The sequence below is a fragment of the Chiloscyllium plagiosum genome, unplaced genomic scaffold, assembly GCF_037043375.1.
Source record: "Chiloscyllium plagiosum isolate Xiang-an unplaced genomic scaffold, Cpla_swu_hap1 HiC_scaffold_53Y, whole genome shotgun sequence".
Classification (NCBI taxonomy): domain Eukaryota; kingdom Metazoa; phylum Chordata; class Chondrichthyes; order Orectolobiformes; family Hemiscylliidae; genus Chiloscyllium; species Chiloscyllium plagiosum.
Window position 1 is genome coordinate 831175 of NW_028270192.1, and position 6118 is coordinate 837292.

Here is a 6118-nt window from a genome sequence, read left to right on the forward strand (position 1 = left end):
GATGCTGCGCGGTATGATGTAGAACACGGCCTGCTCAGCTTTGTGCATTTTCCCTGTAGTCCGGTGTGTTTCATGTTCCGTGTAAACGTGAAAGTTGTCCTGTTTCGACCAAAGGGTGAAATCATTTAGCAAAGCAAGAATCGAAATTGCAGTAATGTCAAGCAGCTCATGGTAATTTAACCAAATCATAAACGATCGTATGTTCTCACGCACTCACAGATACATTTGTAGCTGAAAAGAGTCTGAGAAGATAGACTCAGCTTAGCATTGATATTTATCTGGATTGATGGGCTATCATTATCTGCAGCGAAATTGATATTGTAGACGGGCACATCCCAGCAGTTGTGCGAGTCGGAGAGGGATCATGGAACCCTTTTCACGTGACTTTGCATCTGTTGTTATGCAGCATCACAATTGGAAGTGCAAGAAAATGGGCAGCGCGGCTGGCTGGTAGTGTGGCCGAGCGGTCTAAGGCGCTGGATTTAGGCTCCAGTCTCGACAGAGGCGTGGGTTCGAATCCCACCGCTGCCATTTCTGCTGATCGTTTCCAACGACGCCGCATGTTAAAATGCTGTTTCGACTCCTGCTGCATTTCTGATTAAAACTGAAGAAACATGTGTGTGCTTCCCGGGCAATTAACTGTGGTGTGGGAAAGTGCCGACTTTTCCCGTGTCTGTGCTGTCATGCTCGTGCTCGCCTCCCGCGCGGAAAATCGCAAACAGCTCTGCTGTCCCAGACAAGTTGTGCGTTTACTGGAACCGAATGGAGGCTGTTATTTCATTGCTGCTGTGAAACAAAGTCCTGCGGTGGCTCGACTCGTCATTATTTTGTTTTCTGCCAATGGGAAAATCGTTCCAATGAATTGCGATGTCACATGTTATTGAATTTCTCCCAATTCCTTCATTTCCGTCCTGGAGACATCGGAAGGGAAAGGTAATGTAATCGAGACTGTGATTGGTGAAATTCACTTTTTATGGCCCATTCTTATTGTGTTCTTGCTTTCTCTCTTTTCAGCATTGTCTGGGAAGTGGTGGTGCACTCAGGCTCCAGTATGTTTGAAAGAGCAGTTTGGAATTGCCCTGTTGTTAGTTGTGAGATTACTTTATGGCTCATGCCCCCAGCCTGTCTCATATTTAGCATTCATGCTCGCTGTGTCTGCATTTGGTTTGCCAGTTTTGTTTGTGTTCCGTGTTAAATGCTTTCTGTTTTGCGATTCGCTCAATACATTACGAATTAACAGGGTTTCTGAGGTAACTTCCAGCTGCAAAAATCCTCAACTGAGAATCTGGGAAAATTTCCCGCAGTATGGTCAGTCGGAGCAAAAGTAAGGAAGTCGTTCGTTTCTGCATTTTTTATACAATGCTACTTGTCCCGTGAGCAGTCGAACAGACTAAATGATTGTGCCACAGACTGCGACGGCAAGCTCCCCTAAAAAGTAATCCTTTACAGCCGGTGGAAGCAACACAATGTTATTGGCGCACACCACGTGGAAACAGATACTTCGGTGTATCTCGTCCATGCTCACCACATAGCCATGATTAAACAAGTCCCATTAAACAACGAGCTGTTGGAAACAGAAAAGTGAAAGGTAAAATGCTTCAACTTTCAGTGCTGGATGCCACTGAGCCTCCACAAAGACGACTGCGGCTTGTTTCTGTAGTGTCGTGGTCATCACGTTCGCCTTACGCGCGAAAGGTACCCAGTTCGAAACTGGGCAGAAACTGCCTTCTTCTTCAACTGCAGCATTTAACATGGACAAGAACGGAGCTTACTTGCTTGCTTTCCCATCTGCAAACCTGCCTTCGAATTTGCTTGAACAAATCTGCTCTCGTAGTGAAATGTAATGCAACTCCATTTAATTACTGTGCAAAGTATTGTAAATTTTTCTCCAACCTGCTTGTGATCATATGCCATTCCGTTTGAGAGTGTAGTTACCGCCTTCTGATCCTTCCAAGGAATGCCGCATTGGCATTCCTTGCGCAGGCGGCCCGTTTCCAAGACAGGGAAGAAGCTGATGCGCTGGTGTCACCGCGCACCACGGTTTCCTGAACTAATCGGTCTGTCAAATATACCCCCAAAGTCGTCTATGAAAGACATCATTTGGAAGCTGTCTGTCGTTATTCACCGTGCGAGAGTTGTCACCAGAAGCCCTGAATCATGTTTTGGAGCAGTTCGCACGTTAGTGGCTCATTCAATCAGCAACAGCAATGAAAGAAATCACACTCTCAGGGGAACCTCTGCACCTGTGCTTTCATAGCGTCGCTAGTATTAAGGTGCGCCCCGAGATCTAAGCCACGTTGGAACTGAAACGGAGGAATCGACAGCGAGGCTATAAAATGACATCGCATCCATTTGGTTTTCTTTAAATCACTGACGAGCAGGAAAATGTAAACGGGGAGGGCGAGTGGGGAAGTGAGGCAGTTGCAGCTCTGGTGAAATTCCTTCTTTGTGATTCACTCAGCAACCAGAGACGTGTGAAGGTGACTCAGACGTGAGAGCTCTTCCCATCGAGAACAAAAAGCACTCAAGGGCAGTTAGCACCTCTTCCGGAGACTGGGGTGGGGTGAGCTAATTACCTTTCGACTTCTGTTACTACGTTCAGAAACTGTCTTTTAGATTGATGTGAACAGAAACTGCATTTCTAATAAGCACCGTGGAATTTAGCAAAATTTATTGAGTCGCTTCTCGTCGACTCAGTTGGTATCCATGTGGCTCATATCCAGGTGCGAAAATCTTTGCAGCGAATTGCACGGTTAAGGCAAAAAGGCAAGGAAAATGGCATCTCGAACCGGCTCCGAGGTCAGAGCATCTTCACAATGTGCTCTGTCGTTCTTGGATTGTAATGCTACCTCTGGTTTTAGAGTGGAGAACATTCTTTGGGACTCGTATTCTGCAAAACAGACACAGTGACTGAAACGATGCTGCGCGGTATGATGTAGAACACGGCCTGCTCAGCTTTGTGCATTTTCCCTGTAGTCCGGTGTGTTTCATGTTCCGTGTAAACGTGCAAGTTGTCCTGTTTCGACCAAAGGGTGAAATCATTTAGCAAAGCAAGAATCGAAATTGCAGTAATGTCAAGCAGCTCATGGTAATTTGACCAAATCATAAACGATCGTATGTTCTCACGCAGTCACAGATACATTTGTAGCTGAAAAGAGTCTGAGAAGATAGACTCAGCTTAGCATTGATATTTATCTGGCTTGATGGGCTATCATTATATGCAGCGAAATTGATATTGTAGACGGGCACATCCCAGCAGTTGTGCGAGTCGGAGAGGGATCATGGAACCCTTTTCACGTGACTTTGCATCTGTTGTTATGCAGCATCACAATTGGAAGTGCAAGAAAATGGGCAGCGCGGCTGGCTGGTAGTGTGGCCGAGCGGTCTAAGGCGCTGGATTTAGGCTCCAGTCTCGACAGAGGCGTGGGTTCAAATCCCACCGCTGCCATTTCTGCTGATCGTTTCCAACGACGCAGCATGTTAAAATGCTGTTTCGACTCTGCTGCATTTCTGTTTAAAACTGAAGAAACATGTGTGTGCTTCCCGGGCAATTAACTGTGGTGTGGGAAAGTGCCGACTTTTCCGGTGTCTGTGCTGTCATGATCGTGCTCGCCTCCCGCGCGGAAAATCGCAAACAGCTCTGCTGTCCCAGACAAGTTGTGCGTTTACTGGAACCGAATGGAGGCTGTTATTTCATTGCTGCTGTGAAACAAAGTCCTGCAGTGGCTCGACTCGTCGTTATTTTGTTTTCTGCCAATGGGAAAATCGTTCCAATGAATTGCGATGTCACATGTTAATAAATTTCTCCCAATTCCTTCATTTCCGTCCTGGAGACATCGGAAGGGAAAGGTAATGTAATCGAGACTGTGATTGGTGAAATTCACTTTTTATGGCCCATTCTTATTGTGTTCTTTCTTTCCCTCTTTTCAGCATTGTCTGGGAAGTGGTGGTGCACTCAGGCTGCAGTATGTTTGAAAGAGCAGTTTGGAATTGCCCTGTTGTTAGTTGTGAGATTACTTTATGGCTCATGCACCCAGCCTGTCTCATAATTAGCATTCATGCTCGCTGTGTCTGCATTTGGTTTGCCAGTTTTGTTTGTGTTCCGTGTTAAATGCTTTCTGTTTTGCGATTCGCTCAATACATTACGAATTAACAGGGTTTCTGAGGTTACTTCCAGCTGCAAAAATCTGGAGTCCAGAACAACAAAATATTTGATGAAAACAACTATGGACTGTGTTACATGGATACAAAAATCAAATTTGAATTCTGCCAATGAGTTTAAATTATGCCCCAATCAAGTTTGAATTTGATATTTTTAAAATGTTAAAACCAATGAAACGGTCTGACGCTTTGTGGGATAAATATCGGACATTTTGAAGAGTTACTCGGAGCGGCAAAGTACAGCAAAGAGATCAGCTAAAAGACCAACACATGGAGGATGTTATTAAAATCTCCAAGAGGTGCCTTTCTGGAGAAATAGATTGCATAGAAAGAAAGCATCAACACTGACCTGGAGAAAAAATAATCATCTACAGAGGAAGATACAAAGAGAACCTTCGACAACGATCTAGTTATTAAATTTGAACTTTTTGGTAAACGTTGTTGGGATCGGAGTGAGGGAAGAGATTGCAGAGCAGCAGGTTGAGAGAAAGGAGTTGTAGGTTGATTATTCTCTGTCAATACAAAGCAATAACGTTGTTATCTTTAACTTTAAGTAGTGATTTTTGGGTTGTTTCTTTGTCTCTGGCATTTTAACAGAATACAGCAAGGGGTGAATCTTTTCTGCTTTGCTGGTTCCATTAGCAGAGGGGGTTTACCCCCTCACGTAATACCAGTTTCCGTGCTTGCTTTGTTGTGCATTGCTCATTTGTGCATTTTGCCTCATTTACGATTTTGTAGTTGTCCTGTCTACAGAAAACTTCCGTGCTTTTGTGCCATTGTACAAAAGGTGCAGTGTGTCTTAGCGACAGGGCTCCCGACAATAACATGGAAACAGCACTGCGCACTCTCCTCGAGTCTGGAAAACGATCCCTACACAGGTCATGTTACATCCCGCTCTCAAGGGGCTTTTCATTCCATCGCTTTCAATTCCTCACAGAGTTCCGTTTCAACAGATTTTGTCACTGAGGCATTTATTTGTTTGTGTTCAAATCCGGTGAGCAGAGGGTCCCAGTTGGAGCGTGCTGAGCCCATAACCCAGAGGTTAGACCATACTCTGTGAACTGTACTCTGATTTTCATCATTTCACTAATTGCATGTAGATGTATCTATGCTCTGCAAATGTTCACGCCTGTTTTAAGAAGCAAGATAATCAGTTCCTGGTTCCTGCTTTTGTTGTCACACAGACCAAGTTTGTAAATGCTGTGAACAAGCACTGGTCGTGACTGTTTGCTCTCCCACATCCGTTTTCTACCCAGCAGGGGGTAAGATGATTGTCTGAATCGCTTTCTTCTGTTCCCTGTCACTCCGGGATGATGTGAGCTGTGAAATCCGTTCTCTGAGCTGGCGGTAACTTGATAAAACTTATGCACATCAGGTGCAACGTGCATGAGCGACGGGACTCGCTGCAGTAACATCCCATGTTGATTCAGACAGCAGAGCCCTCGCTATGACTTCGAGAAGGACAAAGACACAGATGACTGGAAGAGATTCTCTCTTTCCCTGCAGTTCTTCACATTTCTATCTGTCTCGGATGGCGTTATTTGCACAAGGTTCCCTAAAGATTATTAAGTCCTGTGCATGCGCGATCTCTCTTTTGTGCAGCTTTCCAGAATTTCCATAACTCCCACTACCTCTAACCCCCTCCCGCTCTCCACCACCCCGTGTTTGATAGTGGGCTGGAAAGCGTGTTCATGTTTCTCTTCCACAACGCTAATAGCCAATTGAAGATGAGTTCGTCCAGCTGCCAATGATGGGAGCCCGCTTGCAAAGGAAGTGGCTAGCACAGCCTCCGGGGAACCGGAAGTCAGAATGGCAGGGAGCTGCTTTTAAAATTCAGTGCGGCTTTCCCTCCGAAACAACAGAAAAACCCTATTTTTTAAACAAGGAAACTTAGCTGATTTATGGATCATGCTTCTGTTGCGGTTCTGGCTTGTTGGTCTTGGGTTTCATATCGCCT

The 6118-nt window shown here is 45.2% G+C and overlaps 2 non-coding genes across 2 annotated transcripts; both read left to right on the top strand.

Annotated features, from left to right (window-relative positions):
• The first annotated feature begins 449 nt into the window (after positions 1 to 449).
• Positions 450 to 531, top strand: trnal-uag (transfer RNA leucine (anticodon UAG)). The gene has a single exon. It is a non-coding gene; the product is annotated as a tRNA-Leu (tRNA).
• Positions 532 to 3366: 2835 nt separating this feature from the next.
• Positions 3367 to 3448, top strand: trnal-uag (transfer RNA leucine (anticodon UAG)). Its single transcript has one exon. It is a non-coding gene; the product is annotated as a tRNA-Leu (tRNA).
• The last annotated feature ends 2670 nt before the right edge of the window (positions 3449 to 6118 follow it).